We start from the raw sequence: 17,529 nt of genomic DNA, 5'->3' as shown, positions 1-17,529 counted from the left end.
TACTTTCACAAATGTTATAACATCAGTGCTCCTTCAAGCAAGTGGTAGCCCTGTAAAAAACGATCTTTTATTGTCTAAGCTTTGCTTGGTGGCACGGGCCAAAAGAAAACAATGCTATTTGGGTCTTGCTCCTCCACTGTCTTTATTAGATGTTTACATAAGATAATATATTAAATAATACTATATCATGTAATAATATATTAAATCATATGCTCTTCTGTCACTACTGTGTCCTGAAAGGAAGCAATGTTCAATACATTCTTAATTTAAAAAGATCCTCCGTGATCAAATGGAGAAACAAAAAAAAGGGACCTCAAGATTAAGGTCCAAATCGCTTTGATGTTAAAAATGACTCTTTTACAAGCAAGCAATGTGCCAAACGTGTGCCTCTTCCCAGGCTGCCCATCAGCAGTGTCATCTCCTCATCATGGAAGAAGGAACCTTTGGACCTGTCTTTAACTCGTCCCTTTACCTCCCTCCCCACACACAGTCTCCTCTTGTTCTGGTGCTCCCATGTCTCTATTCTGTGTCTCCTTACATCCTCCCTGCTATTAATCTAATTCACATCTGTAGCGTCTCTCATTTGGAGTATTTAAAATTAGCCTCCTAACTATTCTCTCATCCCTATCCTTACCATCCCATCCTATATATAAGCAGCCAGAGTCATCCCTGAGCGACACGACTACTCTGCTGAAAATCTTTCAACACAAATTCGATGCCTTGAGAATAAAAACTCCAGCCCCCGTCTACCATTTTATCTCCCACTATCCTCACTAGGGCTCAAGCCACACAGGGTTACAGTTCTCCCCTGAACAGCATGCGCTGTTCTGTCTCCTTGTATTTGGCTTAGAAAGTTTTTTGGACACAGCATGCATACCTTCTTCACATCCTCACTTTTGAATGTTGAAATTGAGTCTTAAATGTCCACAGAGATTCAGCTTAAATGTCAGTTCTTCGGTGAAACTTTCCCCCAGCATATGCAACCAGAGCTGGTTTCTCTCGCTTCCAGCAGTATTGTTTATAAATCGAATGTAGCACTTACTATGTTCTTTGTCGTTGTTTTGTGCACGCGTCCCATCATCTCTTACAAGACTAAACACTCACTGGGCGAAGATACCATGTATTATTTGTCTTTGTACCTCCACAACCTAATACAGTACCTTGCTCAGAGTTATGTGCTCAATAAATGTAGAATTCAACTGAACAGACCTTATTTCAGCCTGATGTAATTGAGAAGCACGACTGTCAGGATTTATAATAAATCCTATCTTTAACTACAGCTGTGTTGTTATAATTGCTGCTTATTTAGAGAAAATACTGAATGCATCTTTCAATCAAGCTTTGAAACTACAGTAACTATTCTAAGTTTGAATTACCTTATTAAGAAAAGAAGTAGAACAGCAAGAACACTGAAATCTGTAGTAAAATAATGGCCATGAAGAAAGCCCTTTTACAGTAGATTCAGCTGAACAAGTTCAGCCAATAAACCACAAAGACAGTCTTTTTTTTTTTTTTTTTTAACCCGGAATATAAAAAGGGCAATATTAAGCATATTAATGAAAACTAGCTAGGAGACACTGGGTAGAGCCTTAGTTCTCAATTAGTAACTGCGCCCTGCTGCAGCTGGATCTGGATCTTCTCCCACTGAAGGGCTGAGTAGATTTGATCCCACTTAATTTCCAAGTCTGACAAAATCACAACTTGGAAGTGGCCTAACCACTGGCAATTGTTAAGCACAGTAAATCCCTTCTCCTTCTCTAACCCCCTCAGATGTCCTACATTCACAACTTTTGTTTGAAACCAGATGTTTTGTGGAAATTAACACATTCTTATCAAATGCATATCAACAGCACTTCTCCCCCGCCCCCCCCCAACCGAGCTTTATTACATTGAATATTCTGCTTAATCCCCAATGGGTTTATTCATTACACAGTCATCGCATAGTATGTATGGCCCAGGGAAATACAAGGAAAGTCAGGCTCAGAATAGGGTGGGATCCATTCAGAAGCGAATATTCCCACAGTTGATAACTGAGGACAAGATAGAGGCCGCATCTCTCAAAAGGACTTTTTTTTAAAAAAGGATTTTATTATTTGAGAGAGAGAGAAACGTGCACACGGGCGCCGTGCGAGCACGAGTGGGGGGAGGGGCAGAGGGAGAAGCAGGCACCCCACTGAGCAGGGAGCCCGAAAGGACACAGGGCTCCATCGCAGGACCTGGGGATCATGACCTGAGCCGAAGGCAGACGCTTCACTGACTGAGCCACCCAGGCGCCCCTCCAAAGGCCTTTTTCAAACTTGCTAAATATAATGATCCAAACGTCGTCACAATCCCCAGCCCAAAGCTTTTTCCCTGGGGAAAGGGGGTGAGGTCCTGTTCTGTTTGTTGAATTTAAGTTTTATTTCTATGTCAATACAGCCTCTCTACATGGTTTCATTAACAGAATCATTAAGGATAATTCACTAGATATTAATAAATGGCACAACGTGAAGACATGATCAGGGATTGCTTACCTGAAACTCTGGCCCCCCTCACCCAAGTTGTTCAGCCATCACAGGTAGATCATTTCTAACAAACCATCACCCACTCACCTGACCTTTTTAAGACTAGGAGCTATAAAACTTCACAGAAATGGCCATCTCTCTCTTATAAGGAGAAAAGAAAGAAAAGAAAAGAAAAGAAAGAAAGAAAGAAAGAAAGAAAGAAAGAAAGAAAGAAAGAAAGAAAGAAAGAAAGAAAGAAAGGAAAGAAAGAAAGAAAGAAAGAAAGAAAGAAAGAAAGAAAGAAAGAAAGAAAGAAAGAGAAAGAAAGAAAGAAAGAAATACGTGGACACCAGTGCCACTATGAATGAAGTGTCCTTGAAACAATTCCAATAAACAGCCTTATGGCACCAGATGCTTGTAAGCTACAACTGTGCGCTCCAAGTAATACACTGGATCTTAGGCTTTCTGGTTCTCCTTAATCTCATCTGTAGAATGAGCATGTATAAGTTTTTCTGTGGGAGCACTTTTTAAAAAAAGTTTTATCGGGGCGCCTGGGTGGCTCAGTTGGTTAAGCGACTGCCTTCGGCTCAGGTCATGATCCTGGAGTCCCGGGATCGAGTCCCGCATCGGGCTCCCTGCCCAGCAAGGAGTCTGCTTCTCGCTCTGACCCTCCTCCCTCTCATGCTCTCTGTCTCTCATTCTCTCTCTCGCAAATAAATAAAAAAATCTAAAAAAAAAAAAAAAAAAAAAAAAAAGTTTTATCAATTTCAGAGAGAGAGGGAGAGACAGTGAGAGAGAGAGAGAGAAGGGGAAGGGGCAGAGGGACTGGGGAGCCCAACGAGGGGCTCGATCCCACTACTCTGAGATCACGACCTGAGCCAAAACCAAGAATCGAACGCTCACCCGACTAAACCACCCAGGCACCCCTGTGGGACCATATTTTAAACGTCTCATGGTTTCATTTTTTTTTTTGAAGATTTTATTTATTTATTTGTGAGAGAGAGAGAGCACAAGCCGGGGGAGAGGCAGACAAAGCAGGCAGAGGGAGAAGCAGGCTCCCCAGTGAGCAGGGAGCCCGATGCGGGACTCGATCCTGGGACCCTGGGATCATGACCTGAGCCGAAGGCGGTCACTCAACCAACTGAGCCACCCAGGCGTCCCCACTTTTTTGGTAGCAGACCTTAACAGCTACAACTAGAATATCTTAAACATTTTGTCTACCTAAAACCTCTCATAAGAATGAAGTGTTCCCATCCTTTGTCAGATGACAACTGATGCAGTTTTACAGCAAAAAGTTCCTTGATCTAAAATTATAAATAGAAAACAAAATACAGATATGTCTCACCTTAGGTTATGTCTAGGTTCCTCCAAATGAAAGGAAATCGCCTCTGCAAATTAATGTTATTTTCCTATGATTTACCTGTCCAGAGATCTGTTACCTTCACTTCTCACTTCCCTTGCATAGGCCGTGGCTCCTAATACTTGAATTACCTTACCTCCACCCAGTACACAAGTACGGTGGTATACTAAGGGACCTCTCTTATTCAAACATTTATTTTGATCGATGCCTAATCACCCACAGCTACTTAAGGGATGCAAAGGTGTGAAAAATTTAGCTCAGGTCCTTAAGGGACTACTAGCCTAAGTAAGGGAGAGAATCATGTGCAGAATTAAGCACGCTGCAAGGCAAGATAAATAAAGTGCTGTAACAGAGGTACCAGCCATATGTACTGAGCACACAAAGGAAGAAGCAGGAACTCTGGGGGTTTGGGGAAAACCCTGGGCGGATCCTTTGGGAAAGAGAACACTGCTGTGTGACACTGGAGAGCCATGAGCATTTACTAAGTTATTTGCCTGGGAAATCTAAAATGTTCTTCCCGGAAGGGTTTCTCAGTCTCGAACTTATAATGGGATACACCTTAGGCAAGAGACAGAACGGCAGCGATCAACTGTGACATTTGACGAGCTGGCAGAATGTCTGCTCTCCCAGGACTAGTCACCCTTTCCTCTCACCTCTCTGGTCTCTGACACAAGCCTACAAATGACGCTGGGGTGTATCGGTTAGCCTCTCTGACATCCCGGAGACTCCAAATGTGACTGACTCCTAGGCAGGCATCTCCAGCCGTTTGCTAGTTTCTCTTTCACGGCATCATTAATTTGCCCTGTTGCCACGATGAGTCTCTGGTATGTGGGGCTTGAATATGTAAAATGACAACTTCATGTGCTGGCAACATTCTTGGAAATCCTATTAGGAGACACGAGGCATGGACAATGTATCCAGCAACGCTGCCATTCATTTTATAATAATTAACAGGCAGTATATGAATTTTAAAAAATGGAAAGGTATTTTCCCGTCAGACTTTGAAATGCCTCTATCCTGAAAACAGACTTTTGATGATGTGCAATTTGTTTCAGACAAAGAAGTTTTAAAATGGGTCGAGGGCAAAAACAAGATACAATGCCCAAGGTTCTAGTTTTCATTACTGTTTACCTCAAAGTTGAAAAAGATAATGTGAGGGCGCCTGGGTGGCTCAGTTGGTTAAGCGACTGCCTTCGGCTCAGGTCATGATCCTGGAGTCCCGGGATCGAGTCCCGCATCGGGCTCCCTGCTCGGCGGGGAGTCTGCTTCTCCCTCTGACCCTCCTCCCTCTCATGCTCTCTGTCTCTCATTCTCTCTCTCTCAAATAAATAAATAAAATCTTTAAAAAAAAAAAGAAAAGAAAAAGATAATGTGCACATAAAAACCTGTATACAATTTTAAAAAATACATTTAAAAAATCTCCCTTGCTCTTCAAATACTCAGATCCCCCAATCCCAAATGCAATCAGAAAGAGAGACAATCCAGATAATTTTTTATTATTTAAAAAAAAAAACCTTCTGATTTTAAGAAATGTAAGCATGGTGCAACAGACATAATCCATGTCCAAATACACCTACTTCCTTCTTAAAATTCCTTTTTCATCTCTACGGAAACATGTCAGTCGTGGATATATTTGTCCTCCGTTTATATAGCTGTTTCTTGTTTTATGGTAAGTTGCCCCAAGGAACGTCAACTTGCAAAAATGAAAACTAAAGCAATAAATTTGATCTAAATTACTTGGAAATTTGGAATCTGTTTCCTTAATTATAATTCCTAAGGAATGGACTAACTTCTTACCCCCGAAATGCCTCCCCTTTTCACCAGGTGTAGAGAAGAGCAGAGCTGGGGCTTTTATCTACAGACCCTTTATGGGGAAGCCATCCCTAAGCCCTTGCAAAAGTCAGAGTAGATTTCGGCGGCTTGTACCCGACTAGAAACCTGAAGGCTGAACTTGTATCCCATGTAAATTGCTGGGATGAGATGCAGATGTGGCACAAAGCAAGTCAAAGCTTGGGGGGGGAGGGGTGTCCCTGAGGAGATGATCCGTTCTGAGGGGACTGAGGGGGTTCAGAACACCAACCTGGACCAAGAGGATAGCTGTGAAGAAAACGGCCGTATGAGGGAGATGGCGTGCCGCAGGATTCTAAAAGGAAAGAGGATCCAGGAGAAGTTGAGTAAAGATTGGAACTTAGGGACTGCAGGTGTGAGGGATTTGGGACTACTGAGTTGAGTAACCGAGTCCCTGCATGAAGAGTTATTCAGTGTGTGTTTGTTTTTCCTGTGGATGGAGACCAAGGGATGCCGGTTGAGTTAGGAGAACAAATAGCTGTAAGCAGCTTTCACAGAAGAGGGAGCGATGTCACCGGAGGAGAGAGCAGTATACACAGTGGCTGGGAACACAGACTTCAGAGCCAGATAGAATCAGGTTCAAATTCAGGTGCGGTCACGTATTAGCTGTGATTCAGCAAGTGACTTAACCTAAGTCCTGTTTTTCACTAGCTGTAATATAAGTGAAATACCGTCAACATCACATATAATTGGCAAGATGAAATGAGGTAACTGACATAAAATACTTCGGATGGGTCCAAGACAAACACACAAAGAGAAGTTATTATTGATTACTGTGATTAGGAAATTTAACTAGTAGTATGTTGGAAGCCATGTTTGCGGAAAAGGGAAATCTAAGATAAGAATAAACGTCATACATCCTTATCTGTGTGTATATGTGCGTACGTGTATATATTTGCTTTGGGTTTTGCTTCGGGCTTGTCTCACAGATTCTGTCACTCCTGTAGTTTTGGTTGAACAGCTCTTACGGAAATATGCCAAAAACTTGACACAAGGCAGATAACTTGGGTGTTGAGACTTTACATTACAAAATGATTGTTCTATTACAGGGTGCCTTGGAACGGTGTGCTTCTTAACATGAAACAAATATAAATATATTTTCCTACTTTTATAGAGGCCTTCTGTTGTGAAAATTGTGGTGACAGTCCCAGGCAATGTCAGAAGACCTGTGTTCTAACTCTAGTTCCAACTTTGTACTAGGGATTGTTGGGCACTAATAAAAGATCTAGTACCTATTCTATCTTGGAATCTATGGAATCTCTGGCCCAGCCAATTCCAGAAGTCTAATGTAGGCAGTGAGAGAAGCTGTGGCGGCAGCAGCTTCAAAGGTTTCAATAATAGGGGGGCAGTTAGGGGTGCTTGGGTGGCTCAGGCGTTAAGCGTCTGCCTTCGGCTCAGGTCATGATCCCAGGGTCCTGGGATCAGGCCCCGCATCGGGGTCCCTGCTCGGCGGGAAGCCTGCTTCTCCCTCTCCCACTCCCCCTGCTTGTGTTCCCTCTCTTGCTGTGTCTCTGTCAAATAAATAAATAAAATCTTTAAAAAAAAAATAAGGGGGCAGTTAAAATTGTTATGGGTGGGTCGATGGAAGTCAGTTGTAAAGCTATGTATCTTACCACTCCTCAACTTCTAAAGGCTCAGACATTACTCAGAGGGTAAGTTTAACCACTGCTGGTTAGTGTGGCTTTCTATAAAGAATAAAGAGCTAAATATAGGCAATCTTTGACTTCTGGCGCTTCAACTAAAGTGATGTGGTAACTGGAGTTGGGGCACTGGGTTTAGAGGTGTCTGAAAAGGAAATGGTTTACTTAACTAGTAGTGAGTTCCAAGTCAATGGAGATATATTCAGAGAGAAGCTAGATGCCCATTTCTTAGGAGATTTTAAGAGAGATACAAGTAGCTGATAAAGGTTGGACGAGATGACTTGTAAGGATTCCTTCAAGCTTGTGCTTCTTCAGTCACTTCTAGAACCTATCCCAAGAGATCAACCTTATGTTAACTTGCTTTCAAAAGTGTTCCGGATAAGGACCCTTGTCCCCTGGATCAGTCTAACTCCAACTGGCCTTAAACTATCCCTCTCACTACCAGTCAGAATCAGAAACTTCTAATAGCTCAAGTACAGTGGCAGCAGGGAAAGGTGACAGAACATAAGCTGACAGAAGCAGACAGAAAGGAAGAGAACAGAAATGGTCATCGGGATCAAGTTGCTATGAAGTGATGAGACTGTTTTCTATTTATTTGCCTTGATGTGGCTTGGTAAACTACTGCTGAGGACAATTTCAAAAGGGAGAGACAAACGTGTAAGGTTAATCATTACAAACCAGTGTGTCAAGTGTTATCACAGAGGCCTGAACAAAGTGCTGAGCGAACACAGAGACTGACCAACTTTCCTGTGGGAGTGTCAAGGAAATTTCATAGAAGAAGTAATGAGCAAGCTGCGTCTTGAAGGATGGGTAGGAGTTGACTGGGTAGAGACGGAGAGAGGTATGGTTGGCAGAGAAAAAAAGGTTCAAAGCCAGAGAGCCATGAAAGACATGTATTTGGGAAGTGGTGAATAATTGTGCATGGCTGGAGTGTGAGGGTAGGTCCTTAAAGGCCGTGCTTCTTAAGAAGGATGGGAGTAGGGGCACCTGGGTGGCTCAGTCGGTTAAGCATCTGCCTTCAGCTCAGGTCATGATCCAGGGTTCCTGGGATCGAGCCCCACATCAGGCTCCCTGCTCAGTGGGGTGTCTGCTTCTCCCTCGCCCTCTGCCCCTCCCCCACTCATGCTCTTTCTCTTTCAAATAAATAAATAAAATCTTTAAAAAAAAAACGAGAAGGATGGGAATAGGAGATGGGGGAGAGGCAGGGGCAGACAGAGGGTGATGACACTGTAAGGCATTAACTTCACTCTAACTGAAATAGAGCTTTTGGAATGACTTTGGTTTTTACTCTAGGCAAGAAAGAGAGAAAGAGGGGGACTTCTTGTCTCAGGCATAAGGATTAACAGTAACTGAGGAGAGTTCAGTCATGCCAAGGGTCGTGTTCATGCCCACTGTGGCTACTGGGGTAGAATTAATTATTTGGGAGAAAGCTCAGTGTTGGGTATTCCAAATGTAGCATGTTTCCTATTGCCGAGACGAGGCTGAAGTTTTGGGTGTGGTACGGAGTCATCCACATGCTCTTGTCTGAGCCTTCTTGTAAGTGGGTGCAGTCTGTGTTCAGCTAAACAAAGCTGGCCCAAATGAGGATTGAACTCACAACCTCATTAGCAGTGTAAGTCTAACCAGCCTCCGCATGTGGTTATTTACTGCTCTTATATGCAACAACCGCTCCGCTCACTTCCAAGGCGTAGCAGACTTCTCCCAGCCTAGGTAAGCAAATCAACCCCCCTTAGCTAGGGAGCAAAAGAAGGTCATCTTAGAAGAGTGGCTTCGGTTTAAAGTGAACCTGAAGAAGTTATTTTTTTTTTTAAGTTCTTCTTTTAATTCCAGTATAGTTAACCTACAGTGTTATATTAGTTTCAGGTGTACAATAAGAGAGTGATTCAACACTTCCATACATCACCCAGCAGCCTGAAAAATTTTAAAAAGACTCTCTTTCCTCCTATCCTCAGTGAAGTAGCAATAGTTGGGACCTTTTAAGTTAGCTTTGTGGACCATATAAAGCAGTTCTGAAAGTAGCTGGGTATAGCAACAGGAAGTTGAGTTCTGGGCAATCCCTTTAATTAAAGCTTCTGACGAATTTTTTATGGCTTCTTCTAATCTTTTCTGTCACCACTAGAAAGGACACAAAAGTTGGCATATCAACATATAAATTTAAAAATGAGGGGCGCCTGGGTGGCTCAGTCGTTAAGCATCTGCCTTCAGCTCAGGTCATGGTCCCAAAGTCCTGGGATCAAGCCCCACATCGGGCTCCCTGCTCAGCGGGGAGCCTGCTCCTCCCTCTCCCACTCCCCCTGCTTGTGTTCTCTCTCTCGCTGTGTCTCTGTCAAATAAATAAATAAAAAATAAAAATGAGGGTTAAAAATGGGGATAATATCATGCTGATCTAATTTGAATGATGAAGCCTATATTTACAATATATTTATTTACAGGATAATTTTGTGAGCTGAGGTAAAAAGTACAAAATTAATAAAAATGAGCTTTCTGAACATGAGACAAATCGTAAATCTATTCTTGCATGACTCTACTGCATTTTCTTCACTTTTAAATTTTAAACATGTGGAAAATGCAAAGTTGATACTAATAATTAGAGCCTCATTCTCAATAGAATGTATTAAATACCATTTCCCACCATGAAACTCTTGTTCCAATAGAACTTCTTAAAAAGCTACCATTTGTCCATGCCTATTTTATTATATAGTACGGGTTCTTAAATTTCTTTTGGAAAGAAGCAGCCCAGATAAGGTAGCTCTTTAGGACAAGACTTTTATATCGAATATTTGTTCTTTATTGAAAAAGTGAAAGAGAATGTAAAAAAAAAAAAATCTGGAAGTTGTTTCTACAACAAATGTATCTACGACACGAGATAGAGGGCTAACAATAAGTGTTTAGCCTTTAAAGAACACAAAATTGTTATCAATGATGAAAAGGAAAGTTTCCCAAAGGCTACTATTTTGGATATCCACATCTGAGGTAGTTTAAAGTTCGAGGGAAGGGCAAAGAATATGGAAGAGGGCTTTGTTTCTTTGCCTTTTAAGGAAATCTTTGAAAAAGTATTTTCTCATGCTTATAAAATAGGAACTAAAAATTGAGTATTATTTGCTGCACAATGCCTCATCATTCAATTATTTTAAAGTACTCAAGTTACTAGCAACATCGTCCCCTAGAAATGGTAACATGTTATTTGTATGCTACTCTAGACGGGAATCATCACCTTGAGCATTCATTGGTGTAAGCATCTTATTCTTCCAGGCCACTAAGATACAAATCTCTTCTCTCATTCATTCAGGTCCTCATGATTCAAATACTTTAGATACTTATAAGTAGACTCAATATTTATTTTGTAAATATTCGGACAAAAGTAAATATATTGTTAAATGCCTCAGTAGGTTTTAGACCGCATCTAATATAATAATGATTTCATACAATATTTGTGTTCTAATTTATCTTTACCACTTCAGTCTTTCATCTGAAAAAAATGAAGAATATCTCAAGCAATGATTCTCAGGAAAGGAGGTAGATATCAATTTACTGTACTGAAACAAAATATGAATTCATGTTCATGGGACAAGAGAGAAATAGAATCTAAACTATTAACTTTTCATTTTCTTCATTTGCCAAGCATCAGGGCTATAACCCAACTGGACCTAGTTGCTCTTTGGTGAACTGTGTGTGTGCACACACACTCTTTTAAATGTGCTCTATTTCTGAGGTTTTAATTTTTTCCATATTAAGTTCATTTTTCCCTTCAAAATATGTGTTATTAATCTCTCAAAAAATGCAATACCTTGTATGTGGTGCTTTGATATTAACAACTGATACACATCCCTGGAATCTGGGACTTTTTGTCCATATAGAATAAAAACAAACCAAAAAATGGTATAAAGTGTTTTGCTTTTACTCAAAGTGGATAAGGCATGGGCCAAATGAAATAATTTCATAAATTGCTTTAAATAGTTCTACTTTTTTATATAAACAGTTTATATAAACAGTTCTACTTTTATTACAGATGTAGAGTATCTGTTCATCCAGTGCCACTTCTGACTCTTTAGTAAAAATCACTTTCTATCTAGGACCATAATTATTTATGTAACTTATCTTTCCTACTATATTATAAATTCCTAAAGGCAAAATTTAGACCGGATTTGCAGGATGAACTGTTTAAACATGATTAAAGGAGAAATAGCAGCCTCCCAGGGGCAAAGCAATAAAGCTTATAGACAGATGTAAGAATAGGGTCAATTTCTTGTAGTTTACTGTCTTCTTATGAAATGCAAGAACCCAGAGCTCTGACATTGCAAAAGCCTATTTTCAGCTTCTCTTGCACCTTCACCTTTTTACAGATGGCCTTTTCTGCTTTTCTACTCAAAGGCATTGTGCCTGTGGCCCTTCAAGCTGAACACAGGGATTCCTACTAGAGATCTGAAGATCTGAAAAATGTGATAAGGAACTGGAGTCTGACATACTCACTACGCTTAATTTCTGTGGCAGTAGGTGCTTTGTGAATCCAGATAGTTCTAATTCAGGAGCCATTACCCACACTGGGAATGGTTCTTACTCTTTAGTTTCTCCTTCCACATGCTGCTGGCCATTTTTTGGTCACATCTCTGTACATTTAGCACAACCATGGAACAATGAAAGAGTGCATTAAACTAGTGGCTAAGAAGAGGCTTCCAGATTTCCACAGATTATATTTAGTCATGCTACCTTATGAATAATTTTGAGTAGAGGGTATATAATGATCTAGGTTCCAAACTACACCTTAAATTAAATGCTTAATGTGATCTGAGAAACAATTTCTCATTTGGTAACTTAGACACTGAAACTAACAAATTAGGTACAAGTTTTAGAAGTCAGGCCAACGTGCCTTTTGTAAAAAGGCAACAAAATGTAGACTGTAAATTAAACTAATTAATTTTGCATATTGTTTTTTGTTTTTTGTTTTTTTTATTTGCGAGAGAGAGAATGAGAGAGAGCACGAGAAGGAGGAGGGTCAGAGGGAGAAGCAGACTCCCTGCTGAGCAGGGAGCCCGATGTGGGACTCGATCCTCGGACTCCAGGATCATGACCTGAGCCGAAGGCAGTCGCTTAACCAACTGAGCCACCCAGGCGCCCGCATATTGTTTTTGATACATCTAATTTATTTCTCCAAAAATTACATTTTAGCCAGGAGTCTTGCCATGGACACTTGCCAAAAATAGTCTGGCCTGAGCACCTCCAGAATGAGCCTCCATGACAATAGTGTACTTAGAAGTGACTCATGTACAGCTTTTCTTTTCATGAGAAAAATCGATCTGGGTGATGCTACCATGAGCACTAATATTAAATGAGGAGTGGAGGGGGACTTGTTTAAACCAATTATTCTCAACGAGCCAAGTCCAGTTACCTAAAATAATCAAGAATAACAATGATCACAAAATAGTCCACTCTGAGAGGGAAAAATATAATTATGCTGCTTACAATGGTTTTAGCCTCATACTGCCTTAGAAAAATGACAGATTATAATACTAAATATAAAAGCGAATTTGGTTTACAACAAAGCTTGTCACCCAGAAGAACCCAATCTAGCCAGGGCCTTTGAAAGGAATAAAGTAGGTCTGTCAGCTATTTCTAATAGCTCAAAAATCCTAATAGAAAATGAACATTTGTAACAGGGAAACAATCGTTCTCTCTTTCTCTCTCTCTCTCTCTCACACACACACAGACACACACACACACACACACACACACGGTGACACCCCTCACTCACACAAAACAAACTCCAAAACAAAACACATCACCTTTAATGTGGTCACCCTGTTCCTTAGAAAGGAACAAACCTCCATTGCTAATTTTTCAGAATTAAGTAATGCAACAAAGTGGCATAGTTCAGAATCAAGCTCCAGATGCTGCCCACGCACCTGCATGATTATTTCACTGCTGAGAGGTGTAAATCCAACAAAGTAAATGAGAAGAAAAGAAAGTCTTTTAAGCTTGATGACAGACCACATTTCTGTTTTACAAAATAAGAACACCTCTATTATTCACTTATATGTTCTAGAAGAATTACCAACTTGAATTTACATAAAGAATCAGATCTATACTTTGCCAGGCACCTTAATAACCAAAATTTTAAGGACTCTTCTTTGTCTGAGACGTCTGTGTTCATCTATATGAGTCGTGATTCTCTTCCTATAAAAGTAGGTACTCTAAGTACTAAGAGAAAGGAAATAAGTTTGCCTTGGCTTTCTAACATGTAACAGCCATAAATGCAAGGACCTTGACAAATACTAGACATTGTTCTTCTTCAACTGGGACAAAGGATATTTCTACTTGGAAGCTCTGACCACTAATAAATATAATCATTGGTGAACTTGAACATGTCACCATGGATAAACTTCTATCAATAATTCTGAGTGCTCCATCCTGCTTCTTATTTGCTCTAATCTTTCCTGCTTTTACCCAGAGTCTCCAAGGACAAGGAAGGAATAGTCCTTTCATAGTTCCACGTTATAATTCTCACAAAGTCTTTCTGCTATAGACACAGAAATTATGCATTTTTACAAATGGGAGGAAATCAGCCTATTTATAAGGTTTTAGTTCAGCCTAAAATCAAAGTTTCAATTAGGAGAACATAAAACTTGACTATGACAAGTGTCTGAATTTTAAAACTGTATGTTTATAAATAAAAATGTAATCTACGATAGGCATTTCATTTAAAAAGGACCTGGTCACTTTTTAGATTTAGGTTTTAGAGATTAAGGGACCATAAACAAACTGGGTCATTGTCTTGTATAAAATGGTTAGCTTTTAAAGTGGAAAAAAAAAAAAAAAAAGGTACTCAACTGGGTAATTGTATGCCCATGTTCATAGCAGCATTATTTGCAATAGCCAAGAGGTTGAAGTCACCCAAATGTCCACAGACACATGAATGGATAAACAAAATGTGGTAGATACATATAATGAAATATTACTCAGCCTTTTAAAAGGGAAGGATATTCTAACACATGCTACCACATGGGTGAACCTTGAAGATAATATGCTATACCAAATAAGACTATCACAAAAGGACAAATACCTTATGATTTCACTTATATGAGGTATGTAAAAGAGTCATGTTCAGAGACAGCAAGTAGAATGATGGTTGCCAGGGGGTGGGGGGGGGCAGCAATGGGGAGTTAATGTTTAGTGGGTACAGAGTTTCAGTTGGGAAAGATGAACATGTTTTGGATGTGAATGGTGGTGATGGTTTCACATCAATGTACAAAACTGCACACTTAAAATTGGTTAAAATGGTAAATTTCATGTTGTGTATATTCCACAATAAACAAGGATATATCTGAGTAATATTCTGAAAAAAACAGTCTACCTAATCACAGATGAAGACAGTGAAAAACCAGATATTCTAATTTTTTTAAAAAGACCTCTCTACCTGGTGAGTCTTTAATTTCACAGTTTACTTTTTTGTTTTCATTTGATTCCATTTGTAAATTTTGTGACTTATGGGTTTTTAAGATTGAAGAACTAACTCCAAGAATCCCCAACTGTCACATTTAAAAAAATTTTGTTCTTCTCAAAGTCTAGTCCATTATTTACGTGTGCCAGAGAATACAATTTCTTATCATACCAAAGTATATTTTTGTAATAAACACTGTCCCTTTCTTCAGTATTAATCCAAGTCAGTTTTCTTCTGACTAGTCTATACAACCCTGTATTATATACTTTTTATAATCCCATCTGTGGATTTTCTGGAATTTAAAATAATGTTCCAAAATTTCAACTGTGATGAATTATCGATCCATGATTTACACAATTTGTAGTAACTCTCTTTCAAGTTCATTATTTTCATGACAAAGCTGCAAAACATAATTTCTCAGAAAAATTGATTTTGTCTTATCTTAAATGTCTTAGTTAAGAGCTTGGACTTTGCAGTCAGATGCCCTAGGTTTGAATCTTGGTTCTACCGCTTACTAGATGTGTGAGGGGATAAATTATTTAAATTCTGTAAACCTTGCTTTCCTCATTTTTAAAATGTGGTATTGATACCTAAGAGCTTTGAGTAGCATGCATATAAAGCTCCTCTGCAGTATCAATATGTAGCAAGATTTAATAAAGGGCAGATAATAATAATAATACCATCAACAGCAGTTTTGTAGAAATGGTAAGTGCCCCCCTATTGGACTGAAAGGCATTATGTTGCAACTTTTCTAAAGTTGACCCCACAGTTTTAACTCTAAGACGAATCTAGAAAAAAGAGCAATTGTATATTGTAAGACGTGTTTTCTTTTGTTCATCACTTCCAAATAACTTCATTCTTATTGTCATGTAAGCAAAAGGAATCAAGCCAAACAGAAAAGACCAGGTATGTAGATGTGTATACACACACACACACACACACACACACACGTATCTAGTGTGTTATACACTATTTCAGGAAGTTGTATAAAAACATGAGAAAAAAAGGTGAAAAATAAACAGGAAGAGCTATAGACTACAATGAGGGTAACCACGTATACAAATGTAGGCAAATTTCTAAGCTGAGCTATTTGATTCATTCAGAATCACATTATTGTCAGAAAAACACACTATAATTCCTCTGGTAATACCCCTAGGAGACAGATCTCCAAGTGTGGAAAAGTTGAATATTTTCATCCCTTCTTATCAGTGTAAGCAAAAAAGAATTTCATATTTTCTTTAAACAAAACCCAACTGCTACTACAGTCACTACCACTAAGGATTTCTAAAGTATATAACATTTGATACTGGGATTTCTGCCACAATTTCATTAGAAAGTACAAAGGATTTCTGCACTAACCACTTATACGCCCCAACTATAAAGAAAAATGAAAATTTTATGGCAGACTTATAGTTCTGAAAATGTGTTCCTTGGGATACTAATGGCCTAAGACAATGAATGGGGTGGTAGGATAAAGGTTCTGGGGCGCCTGGGTGGCTCAGTCAGTTAAGCGGCTGCCTTCGGCTCAGGTCATGATCCCAGGCTCCTGGGATCTGGGATCCAGCCCCACATCAGGCTCTGCCCAGCGGGGAACCTGCTTCTCCCTCTCCCTCTCTCTCTGCCTGACGCGCCCCATGCTTGTGCTCTCTCTTTCTGTCAAATAAATAAATAAAAAATCTTTAAAAAGAAAGGGTTCTGTGGTCAAAAGAGTTGAAGTTTGGGAAACGCTGCATTCTAGATCTCACTCTTAGAGATTCACAACACTATTAACATAACAGGTTCTGAGAAGTCCTGCAGTGAGCACAGCTGTTTAAATTTGCTTAACCAGTGTTCCCCAAATTTATTTGGCCATAGAATCCTTTTTTTCCAAGCAATAACCAAGGAACCAGGGTTCCTCATAACAACTTATTTTAGGAAATGTGTCATAAATTGCCTTTGATTAGCTATTAAAAGAGTAATTTCATATGTACCTGTCCCAAAAAGGTAGTCACTGGCAGAATTTGCTAAAGTCCCAAAATGAGTCCATGGTATTTCATGTCAGGAAAAAAAATCTAACTTGCTTAGACTAGCCTTTACACTATCTTTAGGAAGTTCAAGTCATTTCCAGAATATGTGTTTTGACCCCTTTACTGCTTGTATGTTCTTAATCAAATCTAAACACTCAATTCTAATGCCTGTGCAAATATAAAAAATGAAGGTGACCCTCCAAGCCTTTGCTTTTCTTTCCAGGCTTCACTGTAAGCTAAGAAAACCCTGTAGCTGTGAGCTGCACCTTCAAATATAAGAATACTAAACTCAGTTACCAGCATTTTATTAACTGGTACCACGAGCCGCATTTATGCAATCTTAAAATAAAATAATGAGTATTTGCAATGTTTTTTTTTTTAAAGATTTTATTTATTTGAGAGAGAGAGAATGAGAGAGAGCACATGAGAGGGGGGAGGGTCAGAGGGAGAAGCAGACTCCCTGCGGAGCAAGGAGGCCGATGCGGGACTCGATCCAGGGACTCCAGGATCATGACCTGAGCCGAAGGCAGTCGCTTAACCAACTGAGCCACCCAGGCGCCTGAGTATTTGCAATGTTAATCCGGAAGCAAAGTAGTGACTGAATATTATTTCATTCCCTTAACACCTCCCTAACATCCCTATTAAGTATATAGAACAAAATCCTGTAATTACTACTTTATCTATTGGAGGTTAAGCAACGTGCCCCAATTACCAATAGTCAGCAGGGACCAATTTCTTGTTGGACTGATACTTGTGC

The 17,529-nt window shown here is 39.7% G+C and overlaps 1 protein-coding gene across 1 annotated transcript in view; it reads right to left on the bottom strand.

Annotated features, from left to right (window-relative positions):
* AMMECR1 (AMMECR nuclear protein 1) overlaps positions 1 to 17,529 on the bottom strand; it is a gene marked incomplete at its 5' end in the record, with an annotated part of 108,834 nt that overhangs the window by 38,280 nt on the left and 53,025 nt on the right. The window lies entirely within an intron of this gene.

This window comes from Neomonachus schauinslandi, chromosome X (genome assembly GCF_002201575.2).
Source record: "Neomonachus schauinslandi chromosome X, ASM220157v2, whole genome shotgun sequence".
Taxonomy (NCBI): domain Eukaryota; kingdom Metazoa; phylum Chordata; class Mammalia; order Carnivora; family Phocidae; genus Neomonachus; species Neomonachus schauinslandi.
Note: the sequence above shows the minus strand (reverse complement) of the source record. Positions and strands in the feature narration are given on the sequence as shown.